This window comes from Saccopteryx leptura, chromosome 3 (genome assembly GCF_036850995.1).
Source record: "Saccopteryx leptura isolate mSacLep1 chromosome 3, mSacLep1_pri_phased_curated, whole genome shotgun sequence".
In the NCBI taxonomy this organism is placed as follows: Eukaryota; Metazoa; Chordata; class Mammalia; order Chiroptera; family Emballonuridae; genus Saccopteryx; species Saccopteryx leptura.
This window is the reverse complement of record NC_089505.1, coordinates 269,891,571-269,907,154: the sequence shown is the minus strand read 5'-3', so window position 1 is coordinate 269,907,154 and position 15,584 is coordinate 269,891,571. Positions and strand designations below refer to the sequence as shown.

General features: G+C 46.6%; 2 long non-coding RNA genes across 2 annotated transcripts; both read left to right on the top strand.

Moving 5' to 3' along the window:
- The first annotated feature begins 5,770 nt into the window (after nt 1–5,770).
- Nucleotides 5,771–6,285, top strand: LOC136397919 (uncharacterized). The gene is made up of 2 exons (XR_010749942.1): nt 5,771–6,090; nt 6,154–6,285. It is a non-coding gene; the product is annotated as an uncharacterized lncRNA (long non-coding RNA).
- A 1,920-nt stretch (nt 6,286–8,205) lies between these two features.
- On the top strand, nt 8,206–9,301 carry LOC136397918 (uncharacterized). The gene is made up of 3 exons (XR_010749941.1): nt 8,206–8,248; nt 8,351–8,666; nt 8,707–9,301. It is a non-coding gene; the product is annotated as an uncharacterized lncRNA (long non-coding RNA).
- The last annotated feature ends 6,283 nt before the right edge of the window (nt 9,302–15,584 follow it).

The window sequence follows — 15,584 nt, the reverse complement described above, 5'->3', positions numbered from 1 at the left end:
TGACTAAGAGAGCAAAATTGGGAATTCACTGTTTAAAGAAGCCTATTAGACTAAGCAAAGAAAATATTTGATCTGTGGTGGTAGGTGGTTGGAGACTGTGAAGGGTCTGAGTTCGATCTAGGGTGAGACTTCAGGTGGTGGGGGTTAAGGCTATGCCTAGATAGAATACAGACTGAGAATAAAGTTGAGCCTTAGCAGAGAAGACATGATATCCCTTCATGGTGAGGAAGTTAAGAAGGGTGGTAGTGTGTCTCCTTGAGGCAGGCAGGGAGGGGCTGCAGAGGAGTAGGTTATCTACATATTGTAAGAGAGTACTAGTTTTGAGATTGCATGCTGCTAAATCCTGAGCTAGTGCCTGCCCAAACAGGTGTGGGCTGTTTTTGATCCCCTGGGGTAAGACAGTCCACGTAAATTGCTGGGCTGCATTAGTGTCCGAATAAAGGTAAACAAAGTAAAAGTCAGGGTGTAAAAGAATGATAAAGAAGGCATTCTTGAGGTCTAGGAGGTGAAGTGAATGGCGTTTGAGGGAATGTGTGACAGTAACTTGTAGAGATTAGGGACTACTGGATGGAGGGGAATTACTGCCTCATTGATTAGGTGTAAGGCTTGTATGAGGTGATAAACTCCTGAAGGTTTTTGAACAGGAAGGATGGGGGTATTGCAGGGAGAGTCCATGGGGATGTGTAAGGCTGGTTTAAGAGGTGGGTAATTATTGGTTTAAGGCCTTAGAAACAGACACAGTTACACATTAAACAAAGACTTTACATAAAAGTTATAAATTAAGGAATTTAAATGAGCACAATTTACTTGTTTCAATTCAAATTATACTAGAGATATTTTCTGACAAAGAGACAAGATGGATTACTTACTCACATAGCTTAATATACAATTCTGTTTTTTTAAGTTTTTTGAGATGGCAGGGAGTTGCCAGCATAGAGGGGAGGAAGAGAGAAAGCAGATGGATGGACAGTGTGAGCAGCTGGATGGAAAGAAGGAGGGTCAGAATCTGTAAGAGGAGGAGGAGATTAAAGCGCCATGTGGTCAGAGGAGTCAAAAAAGATTTAGAGCTCTGAGGAGAGGGGAGGGGGCGAGGAAGAAAGAGGCACAGTCACAGATTGTAAAGAGGGAGAAGGGGTCAGAGAAGAGACAGGCTCTGCAGCCAGAGCCACAGCTTCTAAGGAGGGGGGAGGGGATGAAGAACACAGTGGAGAAGGGAGAAGCCACTGACCAGCAGGGGAGGAGAAAGAGAGTGTAGTATTTGCAAGTGAATGAGAAACAAGTTTCTGTGAAGGGAGGGGGCTCTTGGAGGGAAGAGACTCAAGTTGAAGAGATTTGCAGAGGGACCAAAGAGGGGTCCCAAGAGAGGGGTGCTCTCAGGGGTCAGGCAGGAGAGAGAGAGTTGGGAGTCCACGGAGAAGGAGAGATTAGGAGTGAAGGTTTTAGGTGAGGTTTCTTTGGCCAAAAACAGCCTGCGTGTAGAACAGAAGGCACAGAAATTAAGGACAGGAGAGAAGGGAGAAGAAAAGCCTGTACGTAAGGAATCTCTGATGCCCTTCCCATCTGGTGGCAGAAATTGTCAAGATCTCTTAGGATATTGTAATGGTAGTAGAAAGCAACCTGGCTAGGTGTAAGGCCAGTATTCACGGCCAGGGCCACCATCAGAGCAGCCCAGCTCATGCAGGTTCGCATTGGATTCGGACAGTCGGTAAAGAAACAACGGAGCCACAAACTGGTGAGCCATAGTCTTTAATCTTAGCTTGCACCCGGCGGCCAAGTAAAAACACACACTGGGCTCCAAAACCCAGTCACATTCAGTGCTCACAAAGCCACTGACTTATCCGAGTTTCCTAGAATCAAAGGTTTCTAGCTCACCAGCCTTATTCTCCTCAGTTCCCCATCTCCTTCCTTCTCCAGCATCAAACTGCACAAACTGGCATCTCACTCAGCACTCCACCATCTTGGCTGCTTCTTCTGGCCACATGGCCTCTTCCTGCTCTCTGCTCTGCTCCCTCTGCTCTCTCATGCTAATCATCCCAGGAACCAAGTGCGCAAGCTCCCGCTCCAACCCCATTTTATAGTGTAGAAATCCAAACTCTTAATCCAATATATAAAATAGGGAAGTCTCTAATACAAAGTCACTTATCTGGGGCATGATTGGATTGTACCACCCCACATCAAAAAAGGGTAGGAAAGGCTTAATCCCAAAACCAAGCCCCAGGCTACAAGGATTCTGCCTGCCTTTAGCCCACCCCAACACACATTAATATCACCTGGGCGACGGCCTCCTCGTGGGCAGCGTAATCTTGAACAAAGTGAGCATAATACATTTTATCTGCCCAACAATCCACCCCTATGCTCACTTTACTACCCACAATTTACATCACCAGCATTCCTGTGCAAGGAAATTAGAACATTACACAGATTACAACAGCAGAAATCATACAGTTTCAACAATTACAAAGGTACATTTCACCAGTCTCTCAGCATTTAGCGCAAAATGTCCTCGGCCTATGGGAAAAGCTTCCCGGGGCAGGGGAGTGCTTCCAGCAGAGCCACTTCCCACCCCCATCAGGGTATTTCACATTGTCCAAAATCCGTAATCCGTAAATCCATCCAACAAAGGAGCCAATGCCCACTCCGGTCGTAGTCCAGGAAATCAGTCCAAGCACATGGGGCATCAGCCACCCCCCTCATTCCTGCCGTCCTGGCAGGTCTTACACTGTCCCAAAGAGGAGCACGTGGCAATGGCAGTCAGCATTTCCATCTCTGCTCCGGAAAGCATGTCCAGCCCTATGTCCCAAAATCGCAGACCTACCAGGGCCATAGTAGGTGATCCTTCCAGCTGGGCTCTCAATTTATGGAGACTGCGGATTGCAACTCCAGCCCGATTCTCCTCATCCTCCAAAGAGGAACTGAAAACACCAGCTCCGGCTGCCGGGCTCGAGCCTCTGTCCGCTGCCGCCTTCTGCTCTGCAGACCTTGCAGCTCCAGCTCCGGCCTCAGCTTCAGCCTCAGCCTCAGCCCCAGCCTCCTGCCGCTGCTGGCTCTCCACCACATCCAGGGCAATCTGCAACTCACGAACCTATGATTCCTCCTCCAGTAGCTGCTCCATTTCCAGGCGAATCTCGCAAACCTGGTCGGCCTCCTCCTCCAGCATTTCCTCCAGCTCCAGGGTCAGCATCTGTCTCTCCCACATTTGCTCCATCTCCTTCCACTGCTCAGTTTGCAGGTCCTGGGCAGCTTCTTCCACAGAGCTCTCGGTTTCCTCACGCATGGCTGTAAAAGTCAGCCAGCCTACGATCCCCAAAAGGACAGCCATGGGGAACCCTAACACTAGCCAGTCCTCTACTCCACCACTCAAAGGCTCCTTGCCAATCTGTATCAAATCCTGCCACAGACTACGCCAAATGTAAAGCCAGGAGCCACGGCCAAGGCCACTATCACAGCAGCCTTCTGGCCTATGCAGGTTCGCATTGGATTCGGACGGTCAGTAAAGAAACAACGGAGCCACAAACTGGTGGGCCATAGTCTTTAATCCTAGCTTGCACCCAGCGGGCAAGTAAAAACACACACTGGGCTCCAAATCCCACTCACATTCAGTGCTCACAAAGCCACTGACTTATCCGAATTTCCTAGAATCAAAGGTTTCTAGCTCACCAGCCTTATTCTCCTCAATTCCTCATCTCCTTCCTTATCCCACATCAAACTGCACAAACTGGCATCTCACTCAGCACTCCGCCATCTTGGCTGCTTCTCCTGGCCACATGGCCTCTTCCTGCTCTCTGCTCTGCTCCCTCTGCTCTCTCATGCTAATCATCCCAGGAACCAAGAGCGCAAGCTCCCGCTCCAACCCCATTTTATAGTGTAGAAATCCAAACTCTTAATCCAATATACAAAATAGGGAAGTCTCTAATACAAAGTCACTTCTCTGAGGCATGATTGGATTGTACCACCCCACATCAAAAAAGGGTAGGAAAGGCTTAATCCCAAAACCAAGCCCCAGGCTACAAGGATTCTGCCTGCCCCCCAACACACATTAATATCACCTGGGCGACGGCCTCCTCGTGGGCAGCGTAATCTTTAACAAAGTGAGCATAATACATTTTATCTGCCCAACACTAGATGCCTAGACTTTTAAGAAAGTCTGTAGGAACCAGCCGCTTAGAGTAGAAATCTCCCAAACTGTGAACCTCAGAGAGTAGGGTGAGACCTGAAGGAGTAGAGGAGTAGTCTCTGAGGCCTGAGATTGGGAGCAGCCCATGTTCTGAGGGGAGTCTGGCTGGAAGGTTTGGACTGGGAGGAACCCACAGTAGAGGAGACTGGTGAGAGAAGGGGGCGTCCCCGCCTTCAGTCACAGTTCCAAGAGGAGAAAATCTCCGTAGAAAGAGAGTCTCAGACAAGAGGTCGTCACCCTGTTGGGCAGATAAAATATATTATGCTCACTTTGCTAAAGATGGCGCTGCCCATGTGGAAGCCGTCGCCCAGGTGATATTAATGTGTGTTGGGGGCGGGCTGTGGGCAGGCAGGATCCTTGTAGCCTGGGGCTTGGTTTTAGGACTAAGCCTTTCCCACCCTTTTTGATGTGGGGTGGTATAATCCCATCATGTCTCTGATAAGTGACTTTGTATTAGAGACTTCCCTATTTTGTATATTGGATTAAAGGTTTCGATTTCTACACTATAAAATGGGGGCAGAACGGGAGCTTGCTCTCTTGGTTCCTGAGATTATCATTATAGGAGAGAGCAGAGAGGAGAGCAGAGAAAGGCCACTTGGAGGAGGCCAGGAGAAGCAGCCAAGATGGCGGAGTGTTGAGTGAGAAGCTAGTTTGTGCAGAGTTTGTGCAGGGAGAAGGAAGGAGATGGGGAACAGAGGTGAATAAGGCTGGTGAGCTAGAAACCTTTGATTCTAGGAAACTCAGATAAGTCAGTAGCTTTGTGAGCACTGAATGTGAGTGGGTTTTGGAGCCCAGTGTGTGTTTTTACTTGCCTGCCCGGTGCAAGCTAGAATTAAAGATGATGGCCCACCAGTTTTTGGCTCTGTTGTTTCTTTACCGACTGTCTGAATCCAATGCGAAGCTGCATAGGCCAGGAGGTTGTGATGGTGGCCTTGGCTGCTGGCTTTACACACCCCAAGGCTGAGATCCCGGGACGTAGGAGAGTGGCCTGGCTAGGCACGCCTAGACTTTCGTAGAAGTCCAGTAGAGGAGTAGAGGCAGACCACCTGTAGATATGGGGTGTGAAGTCAAAATCATCTGACCAGGAAGGGGTGTTTTTAGAGAGAAATTTGGAGGCTGTTGGGCAGATAAAATGTATTATGCTCACTTTGTTAAAGATAACACGAGGAGGCCGTCGCCCAGGTGATATTAATGTGTGTTGGGGTGGGCTAAAGGCAGGCAGAATCCTTGTAGCCTGGGGCTTGGTTTTGGGATTAAGCCTTTCCTACCCTTTTTGATGTGGGGTGGTACAATCCAATCATGCCTCAGAAAGTGACTTTGTATTAGAGACTTCCCTATTTTGTATATTGGATTAAGGGTTTTGAATCTACACTATAAAATAGGGGTAGAATGGGAGCTTGCGCTCTTGGTTCCTGAGATTATCATTAGAAGAGAGAGCAGAGGAGAGCAGAGAAAGGCCACGTGGAGGAGGCCAGGAGAAGCAGCCAAGATGGCGGAGTGCTGAGTGAGATGCCAGTTTGTGTAGAGTTTGTATTTGGGATAAGGAAGGAGATGGGGAACAGAGGTGAATAAGTCTGGTGAGCTAGAAACTGTTAGATTCAAGGAGTACTGACATGCTGGGGCTGCCAAGAGTGTACAAGGTCCCTGTGATGCTGAGAACAAAGAGTTCAGCAACATCCTGCATTGAGTCAGAGACCCTTATCAGAAGTTTATGTTTGAAATTCTCCACTGAGCAATACCCCCCCCCCTGTAACTGCGCACGACCTCCCTAGCCAATGACTAACAGCCACATCAGCTTCTGTATGATGCTTGCTCATCCTAGATAGCCACCCTATAAAAAGGAGCCATTTTAGAAGCTCGTGGCTGCAGTGCTCCAGTCTCTTCGGAGGCATGGGTTGCCTGCAGTCCCTGCGCAGGTTTGGGGGGCTGCAGTGCTCCAGTCTCTTCGGAGGCGTGGGTTGCCTGCAGTCCCTGAGCAGGTTTGGGGGGCTGCAGTGTTCCCCTGTGTGGGTTACCTGCAGTCCCTGCGCAGGTTTGGGGGGCTGCAGTGCTCCCTTGCATGGGTTGCCTGCAGTCCCTGTGCAGGTCTGCAATAAAACTTATAAAATTTACTTTGGAGTCTGCTGTAGTCTCTCTCGCTAGTATGTAACACATGGAGGCCCCAGCAAGATTGGCCGTGTAAGACCCCTCCTCACGGAGTGGGCTGCAGCAGACATTGGTAGCTGGCCAGCCTCTGGCAGTTGCCGTTTGGAAACTGAATTTAGCTGATTTGAAACCTTTGGAGTCTTGAGACTGTTTGGTAAGGAAGCTTTTGGTAAGTAAGCTTCCTCTTTGAATATTTGGAAACAGAGCTCTGGTTAGAAAAGGGTGTAGTGGAGCAGGCGGGACGCCACCTGATTTCTCCCTACCCGGTTGGTCGGGGAATGCAGGACGCTGCCTTCTCTCTTTGGTTTTGGTTTAGAAGTTTTGTTTGTTTTGTGTGCATATTTGGTTTGTTTGTCTGCTACTGGAATGGCCAACTTAAGAGCAGACTGGCCAAACCAAGGATTGCTAGACCCATAGAAAGCATAGAGAGTTTAGCGTACTATCACCAGCACCCACCTGCAGGCAGGTGGCACAGTCAGTATGCAGCCCAGTATAGCAGCAGAGGTAGAGAAAGAAAAGGCAGCCAGGCTGCAGCTGGCTACAGAAGAAGCGGCAGGCTCCCCTCACAGTTTCAGGCACTTGCCCCTCCCCCTTGGGCACCGGCTCAATGGCTGAGCCACTGCTTAGTCAGGCAAAAGATAACAGCGCAGTAAGCTAGAAGTATCATCACCTTGCTACAGCCCCTCTGCCCTCCTCTGCTTTAGCTCCGGGGAATCCCCACCTCCTATCTGGAGCTAGACCCGAGGAGAAGATTTAGGGAATACGGCCCGTTCTAAACCCATTGCTTTAGCCATAATAGAATTGTATAGTCTGTCAAGTACAAAGACTTCCTTTTTGTACCAAGGATCTGTTGTTGTATTCCCAGTTTTGCTCTCTTAGTCAAGCCCCTCAGTGAGATCTTCTGAGCATGGCTTTTAAGGTCTATAATGACCAAGGAAATAACAGAAAAGGCAAATAAGGCCCAAAAGAAGTCAGGAAATACCAACTTTTGGCTCCAGCGCCCTAAGGGGCTTGCTTCATAGCATGTCATCAAGGCCCTGCTCCAGAGTGGAAAGAAAGGTCATTGAACTGAAGCCTGCCAGGCTTCCCGGTCCCACCGGTTGACACACCTGTGCTGTGGAAAGAGGGATATGAGAAGGTAAGCTGCCCCCTTGCTCCATGGAGGGAGGGTTCAGTCTCTTCTAGCCCTGCTCCAGCTACCTGTGACCTGACCTTGCCCAGCGTGCTGGGAATTGCCACTGAAGGCCTAAGGACATCGTTCAGGAGCCTAAGGTATTTCTTCCAAGTAGTAGATAAGCTAATAACACAAGGGCCATCTACTATGCCTTGCTTGAATATTTAAGTTTTATTTATCCCTCAAAGATCTCTACTGTGGGTATTGACAGTCTGGTTTTATTGCTTTATGTTTAGTGTCTCCTTTATTTCTCTTATCTCAATGCCCCATGCCTATTATAGGCTGGGACCTGCTGCTAATTCCAGCTAGAAGCAGTAGTCACTAGGACTTAAACTCTAACTGCAAAGTGTAGAAATGTAACACCCTTTCCCTAAGTACTTACAGGTTTTATAGGTTACTCAGCAAACTGTTCAAAGACTGTCCAAGAGGCACTTCTAGCAGTACACCACCCAAGGACTGACTCCCACGTAGACGGGTCCAGACACCATGATCCCGACCACCCCCACTACTGCCAAGGTAGAAGGCATACCCGCCTGGGTCCACCGCAGCCAGCTGAAGCTTGCAGTCCCAGCAGAAACACCTTTGTGGACAGCGAAGACTGACCTCGCCAACCCTTGTAAGCTGACCCTGAGAAGGACAGCATGCCCTGCTTCAGCCACAAACCAGAAGTTAACTGGTCCACGCATGGCTAATGCCTAGAGGAACTCACTAAGGACCTCCTTTTAATTAGACTTTGGGGAGGGAGGGAAACTAAGGTAAAGGAAAGCCAAGTAAGTCATCTTAAGGTTTGATGCATGTACTGCTATGAGTCATACAGAAAGGGGTGTAAGTCCCTTGGCTGAGAGAGAAGCTATAAGGTAAATGAAAGTTATGTATGTGCTCATAGCTACCACTATAGAATAATCTGTGAATATTGGTCATGTGTCCAATAGGCTACTTATGAAAAGGACACCTCCAAAAAGCAATCTTTAAAAGAGGATTACTTAGTACTAACTTAGTCTTTGCTGAAGGTTAAGGTTTTTAGGAATTAAGAATTCTGATAAATTAGAAAGGAATTGTATGGTTTTGATAATAGAAGGTATAAGGTGTAGAGGTACTTTTGAAAAGAAAAGGAAAAGCAAGTTGTTATGAAGGCCAGTTATTTCTGGATAAGAAAGTGCATAAAAGTTGAAGGTTTATGTAAGTTGCAGAAGGTTTGTGTAAGTTGCAGAAGGTTTGTGTAAGTTGCAGAAGGTTTGTGTAAGTTGTAAGAAGTTAGTACAGAGAAGAAAACTGCAAGGCAGAAAGAAATTAGTCCATAAAGCTTGTAGTACTAAGGGCACACTATCAGTGTGCCAGCACATACTAGGGAGGACCCCTGACCTAATTAGCTTATAGCTACAGCTAAAGTAGAAAATTCTCATGAGCCCCAGCCTTATACCATTCTTCCCACTGATGAAGAATCAAGGATTTGATTTATGCCCAAAAGAGATGGGGGAATGTTAGATTCAAGGAGTACTGACATGCTGGGGCTGCCAAGAGTGTACAAGGTCCCTGTGATGCTGAGAACAAAGAGTTCAGCAACATCCTGCATTGAGTCAGAGACCCTTATCAGAAGTTTATGTTTGAAATTCTCCACTGAGCAATACCCGCCCCCCTGTAACTGCGCACGACCTCCCTAGCCAATGACTAACAGCCACATCAGCTTCTGTATGATGCTTGCTCATCCTAGATAGCCACCCTATAAAAAGGAGCCATTTTAGAAGCTCGTGGCTGCAGTGCTCCAGTCTCTTCGGAGGCGTGGGTTGCCTGCAGTCCCTGCGCAGGTTTGGGGGCTGCAGTGCTCCCTTGCATGGGTTGCCTGCAGTCCCTGTGCAGGTCTGCAATAAAACTTATAAAATTTACTTTATGTCTGCTGTGGCCTATCTCGCCAGGATGTAACAGAAACCTTTGATTCTAGGAAACTCGGATAAGTCAGTGGTTTTGTGAGCACTGAATGTGACTGGGTTTTGGAGCCCAGTGTGTATTTTTACTTGCCCGCCGGGTGCAAGCTAGAATTAAAGACTATGGCCCACCAGTTTTTGGCTCCGCTGTTTCTTTACCGACTGTCCGAATCCAATGCGAACCTGCATGGGCTGGGCGGCTGTGATGGTGGCCCTGGCCCTGCCTTCTGGCTTTACAGAGGCCAACCGGGGAAGGGGAAGGGAGAAACTCCTCACCTTTCTGGTCCAGCAGGGAGGGGTTCAGGACAGGGTTAGACTGCCGGCCAATTGACCTACAATTACACGTCTAAACAGCATCAGGGAGTAAGCCCGGGGTGAGCTGCCGCTGCCCATTGCTTCCCTGGTTGTAAGTTTGGATGGCAAAGAGAGATCATCTAGGCAGTTAGTTAGTACCCTGTCCTGGGTTTCGGCACCAAATGTTGGAATCCATGGGAGTCCGAAAGACCAGAGTAACAGGCTTTATTGAAAGGAAGAAAGGAACCCTGCCAGGCACTTCTCAGGGAGAAGAGCACCAGTACAGGCTAGGGGGACAAATTATATGGGGTCAAGAAGAATTTCGAGCATGTGGGTGTTGAATCAAAAGTCCTGGTATGTCCGGAGCCCCTCCTTGGGTCGGCTTGTCAGCTTTTTGGAATTCCTCTGTCTCAGGGGCGATAGTCCAGTAAGGGTGAGGTCTGACAGATAAGCGGAACATCTGGAGGGCAGTTTGGAATACACATATCTATCAGTTATTTTTAAGAAACAAGAGACAGCCCTGGCCAGATAGCTCAGTTGGTTAGAGCATTGGCCTGAAGCACAGAGGTTACTGGTTTAATCTCCAGTCAGGGTAAGGAAGGAAGCCCTCCTGAACCAGGAAACTTTTCTTCCTGTTGGAGAGGACATTTTACATTTTAGGCAAAGTGTTCAGGGAAGGGTACTGTCGGTCAAATAAGTTTGTAAATATGATATATATGTTTGCTTGCTTATAGTTTGCACTGGGTGTGGGAGACAGGCTGTAAACCGGCAAAGTCATTATAGCCTAAGGCTTAGTTTTAAGACTAAGCCTTTCCCATCCTTTTAATACTAAGATCTTCTCAACACTAAGCTTTTCCCCACACCCTTGACTGTTGCATGATGTGGGGTGGTGCACTCTTATGAGGAATCCCATTTATGCCTCAGATAAGTGACTTTGTATCAGAGACTTCCTTATTTGTATATTGGCTTAAAGGTTTTGATTTCTACACTATAAAATGAGAAAGACCAGGGGCTTTCTCTCTCAGTTCCTAAAATTAGCATTGCAAGGAGAAGCCAGTTTGTGTGTAGAGTTTGTGCAGAGAGAAGGATATGGGGAACAGAAGTGAATAAGGCTGGTGAGGTAGAAACCTTTGATTCTAGGAATACTCAGATAAGTCAGTGGCTTTGGGAGCCCTGAATGGAAAGGGAAATGTTTTCCCACTGTATTTCTTGCCTTCTGGGTGAGAACTAGGATTAAAGGTCATGGCCCATCAGTTCTTGGCTCCGTTGTTTCATTACCGAATCAATGTGAACCTGCACGGGCCAGGCGGCTGTGATGGTGGCCGTGACTACTGGCTTTACAAGCACCTTTGTAATTGTTGAAATTGTATGGCATGTACTGTTACTGTAATTTGCTTATATTTTTCTGAAGCTGGAAACGGGGAGAGACAGTCAGACAGACTCCTGCATGCGCCCGACCGGGATCCACCCGGCACGCCCACCAGGGGCGACGCTCTGCCCACCAGGGGGTGATGCTCTGCCCCTCCGGGGTGTTGCTCTGTCGAGACCAGAGCCACTCTAGCGCCTGGGGCAGAGGCCAAGGAGCCATCCCCAGCGCCCGGGCCATCTTTGCTCCAATGGAGCCTTGGCTGCGGGAGGGGAAGAGAGAGACAGAGAGGAAGGAGGGGGCGGGGGTGGAGAAGCAAATGCCGCGCTTCTCCTATGTGCCCTGGCCGGGAATCGAACCCAGGTTCCCCTCACGCCAGGCCGACACTCTACCACTGAGCCAACCAGCCAGGGCACTGTAATTTGCTTATATAATGTACCTCATTCCCTGCACAGGGATGCCTGTGGTTATATTGCAAAGTGAGCAAAAGGGGTAGAATGTTAGCCAAATAAGTTTGTAAAATATGATTTTATGTTTGCTCGCTTATAGTTTGCAATGGGTGCTGGGCAGTGCCAGCTAAATGTGGTCTGTGAAATTGCAAATTACCTTCCTGATTGGGAAGGGCCTTTATTTTGCTAATGGAGAGGTTTTCGCACCAGAAAGTTTTGAAGAAAGAAAGGAAGATAGAATTTATCTGAAAATCCCTTCTTTTCTCTTTTCTTAAACAAATTCCAACACTTATTCTCTGACCTCACCTAAGCTCAACCTCCCATCCTGGAGTCCTGTGATTGCCGAGTACCTCTAGACCAGTGGTTTTCAAACTGTGCACCCTGGCACTGGTGCACCCTAGAAGATTTCTGGGTGCGCTCTATGGTATTCCAGAGAAATATGTGCCTGTTGGGGACTAAAACCCAACAGGGATTTTGGAGTTTAGATTTTGGGGGGACAGAGGTGTGGGGAATTGGCTATAAGCAGAAAGTCTGCCCCCACCTCACTTGCTTGATTAGGTTGCAAAAAGCTGTTAAGTGTGGTGCTGGATTGTTTATACTACCCCCCCACACACGTCCCCCAGAAAAACTGGAGGCAAGTTTCTTCTATCATTTGTTTGGTGTAAAGTTAAGGTGATATGTATGGTGGGGGGGTTTTGCACTCAACACAATTAAGAGTAAAAAGAGAGGAATTCTTCAATATATTTATAAGGAAATGAAAGTTTGCCTTTCATATATATGCCCAAACATTGAAGAACTCGCTAGGACACACCAGGCTCATGTTTCTCATAAACACAAGAATGAAAAAACTTAACACATTTGCACTGGGACCTGCCAAATTTACTAAATCTTACTGAGAATTGTGGGGTGGTCAGCTATGGAGACAGTCACGTGAGGAACCCAGATCCAGGAACTTAGCTAGAACTGCCCACAGCCAAGCACGCCAAAAGAAACTTCCCAGGAGTCCCTTTGGAAAAAAAGACTGTTCATCAGCCAGTGAGATTTCACCACGTCATATTAGCTCGACCACCCTAGAGACCCTTTAAATATCCCCCACACGGGTCACCCCATGCGACTTCCCTGCCCTCTATGTCCCTGGGGCCAGGGAACCTCATCGGGCAGGATGTGCTATACTCAATAAAGCCTTTTATTATTCCACACTTCGTGGCTCCAGCCCCTTCCTTCTTCCTCAGCGGGGAAAAATAATACCTTATAAGAATGTATCTAGCCTGACCAGGTGGTGGCGCAGTGGATAGAGCATCGGACTGGGATGCGAAAGACCCAGGTTCGAGACCCCAAGGTCACCAGCTTGAGCATGGGCTCATCTGGCTTGAGCAAAAAGCTCACCAGCTTGAGCCCAAGGTCGCTGGCTCAAGCAAGGTGTTACTCAGTCTGCTGAAGGCCCATGGTCAAGGCACATATGAGAAAGCAATCAATGAACAACTAAGGTATCACAACAAAAATCTGATAATTGATGCTTCTCATCTCTCTCCATTCCTGTCTGTCTGTCCCTATCTATCCCTCTCTCTGACTCTCTGTCCCTGTAAAAAAATAAAAAATAAAAAAAGAATGTATCTATATATATTTTATATAATAAGATACTTTTTTGTCTTTTTTTATTTCTAACCCTCTTTTTTGTGAATTCTAAAAAGCATAACTCAAAAAATGTAGCATTAAAATGTTTTTTAATGTCAGAATAAATTTAATTTTGTCATATTTATTTCATTTAATTACCATAAAAGCACGCTTGGATTTTATATTTTTTTCCTTTAATATTTGATTTTGATTTAATATTTGACTTAACTATTATAACATACTTCTCAAAAATTTGTATATAGTACACCTATAATTATTTGTAGGATTTTAAATGTGCCCCAACTTCAAAATGTGTGAGAACCACTGGTCTAGACAAAGGGAACATGAGCCCCTTGCATATAAACCTGTGTTCTGTAAAAGGTATATAAATGTAAAAAATCTAACTTCAGGGAGCACGTGTTTGGTCGCCTCTTTTGGGGTCACGTTGCTCCGCCGGCTAAATAAATCCTACTTCCTTCATCAAGTTGTCTGGGTGTTTTTGTCTTCCTTCCTGCAATAAGGGCACATGCAGGAACAGATTGATATTCCTGTCTCTCTCTCTCTCTCTCTTTCCCTTCCTCTCCGGCTAAAATCAATAAATTAAAAAATTTTAAAAGAGAGAGAGAGAGAAAGATATAAGAGACTCAGAAAGAACCCATGACCTTTCCTCTTACCTGCCTATAGGAATTCAGATACAAAAACCTGCTTAAAGAAGGGGAGCCTCTCCATTGGAGCAAAGTTTGTCCAGGTGCTGAGGATGGCTCTGTGGCCTCTGCCTCAGGCGCTAGAATGGCTCTGATTGCGGCAGAGTGACGCCCCAGGATGGGCAGAGCATCGCCCCCTGGTGGGCGTGCCGGGTGGATCCCGGTCGGGCACATGCGGGAGTCTGTCTGACTGCCTCCCTGTTTCCAACTTCGGAAAAATACAAAAAGAAAGAAAGAAAGAAAGAAAGAAAGAAAGAAAGAAAGAAAGAAAGAAAGAAAGAAAGAAAGAAAGAAAGAAAGAAAGAAAGAAAGAAAGAAAGAAAGAAAGAAAGAAAGAAAGAAAGAAAGAAAGAAAGAAAGAAAGAAAGAAAGAAAGAAAGAAAGAAAGAAAGAAGAAAGAAAGAAGAGGAGCCTCACCTTACGGAAAAATACAAAAAGAAAGAAAGAAAGAAAGAAAGAAAGAAAGAAAGAAAGAAAGAAAGAAAGAAAGAAAGAAAGAAAGAAAGAAAGAAAGAAAGAAAGAAAGAAAGAAGAAGAAAGAAAGAAAGAAAGAAAGAAAGAAAGAAAGAAAGAAAGAAAGAAAGAAAGAAAGAAAGAAAGAAAGAAAGAAAGAAAGAAAGAAAGAAAGAAAGAAAGAAAGAAAGAAAGAAAGAAAGAAAGAAAGAAAGAAAGAAAGAAAGAAAGAAAGAAAGAAAGAAAGAAAGAAAGAAAGAAGAGGAGCCTCACCTTAGTGGCATACATAACACAAACCATAGGAGCAGAGAGAAGTCTAGCAAGACCTGTTTGTTGGACTCCCCTCTGTGTCCAATTGTTTCCGGTGGCCCAGCAAGAATTTGTTTATCATATGTTTGTGTTTTCTCATCTACCTGTGAAGTACCTGCTTTCCCTTTAAAATCCCCGACCCCTGCCTCTCTCTCCTTTGCCCAGACTGGAATGTAAACCTCAACTTCCTGATGCATCCTCCAATCTCATATTCTTGTGGCATCTCTCATGCATGTCTGTAATAAATCTCAGGCATTTTTAAATTGTATTTTTAAAATTTTATTCATTTTAGAGAGAGAGGAAGGGAGAGAGAGAGAGAGAGAATGAGAAGAAACATCAGTTTGTTGTTCCACTTATATATGCATTCATTGGTTGATTCTTGTATGTGCCCTAACCAGGGATCAAACCCACAGCCTTGGCATTTCAGGATAGTAGCCTAACCAATGGAGCTACCTTGCCAGGGCTTTGACATTTTCTCCTGTTAATCTGTTTCATGCTAATTTTGTTATTGGCCCAGCCAGAAGAATTTAGAAAGGTGGAAGGAAAATTATTTTCTTGAGCCTCTGCTGCAGGAGCCATAGTGCATCTCTATGGCGAGTTCCCCTACAATGACACAGAAAGAGTCCACCTTGAAAGAACCCAAACGAGGCCCCTGCAGTAGGTGAGGGTGTGTGCGTTGGGGGAAGGGCTCAGCCACGCCCATCCTCCCACTTTCCACTGCTGAGGGGTGAGTTTCTTCTCCCACCTTTGTTCTCTGGTGACCAGCAGAAAGGTGTCCTTTTTTTTTTTGGCAGAGACAGAGAGAGTCAGAGAGAGAGACAGACAGACAGGAAGGGAGAGAGATGAGAAACATCAATTCTTCGTTGTGGCTCCTGAGTTGTTCATTGATTGATTTCTCATATGTGCCTTGACCGGGGGGCTACAGCAGACCGAGTGACTCCTTGCTCGAGCCAGTGACCTTGGGCTCAAGCTGGTGACCT